Raw genomic sequence first — 998 nt, forward strand, 5'->3', positions numbered from 1 at the left:
GGATCCAATATGGCCACTTCCTGGAAACTCCCCTTGGCGGCGGCGGCGGGAGAAGCCGCGGAGCCGCCCCTGCCCCCGCCCGCGGGACCGGCCTCCCCGCCCGGCCCGGCCACGAGCACAGCCGGAGCCCCGCCGCTTGGACGGCCGGTGGTCTCCGCGGCGAGGCGGGAGGTGCCAGCTGCGGGGACTGCTGGGACTTGTAGTCCGCGAGCTGGGGGCCGGGACGGCAGTGTCGGGGGTCTGGGGGGCCAGTGCCCGGCGGGCCGCCGCGTGTCCCTGGGGGCCCGGGGCTGAGCCGGGGTGGGGGTTTCCTGGGTCCGCCTACTGGGAAGCTTTTCCCCAGGGGGGAAAGTGGGTCACGGCGTGCGCCCTAAAGATCTCCCCCACCAAGCCGTCTCCATCCACTGGAGCCTGCAAATGTGCTGGGATCACCAGCCAGAGTGTGGACGCGCTGCAGGTTACCCGTCGGATCTGGGAGATGCCGCGGCAGCCTCGTCTGCGAGTGTCTTGGGCCCCACCTGATGCTCCCGCCGGAGTCAGGGCGGGAATCCGGGCGGGACCCACGCGTCCGGCCAGGAGGCCTTCCAGGGCAAGGGACCAGCCTTTGGCTCCTTGCGCAACCAATGAGCAGGATGCGCAGTTTGGACTGGGATTCATGCTATAGAAAAGCGGACCCCGACGGTCAAGGCATCATATTGCAAGTGACCATCACCCTGCCTGTCCCAAGGGTTTGGGACAACGTCTTAATGGAGTCCCAGCATTGTGCAAGGAGGACGATCTCTCCCAATGTATGCACGTTCTCTCCGCTAATGTCACTGCTCAAAATGTTCAGAAAAATAGCACTTATGCCAGGGCCAGAGGCCTCCAGACGTTCTGTATCCTTTTCACTGACTAACCATGCAAAAACAGCTCCCAAATTCTCTGAAACCCTGTTTCTCTTCCCTCTGCCTTTTTCTCTGCTCTGGGAATATGGCAAGGTTTGTCACCGACCCCGCAAT

This window comes from Aotus nancymaae, unplaced genomic scaffold, assembly GCF_030222135.1.
Source record: "Aotus nancymaae isolate 86718 unplaced genomic scaffold, 86718_ANA_hifiasm-v0.15.2.pri h1tg000064l_1, whole genome shotgun sequence".
NCBI classification, from domain to species: Eukaryota; Metazoa; Chordata; class Mammalia; order Primates; family Aotidae; genus Aotus; species Aotus nancymaae.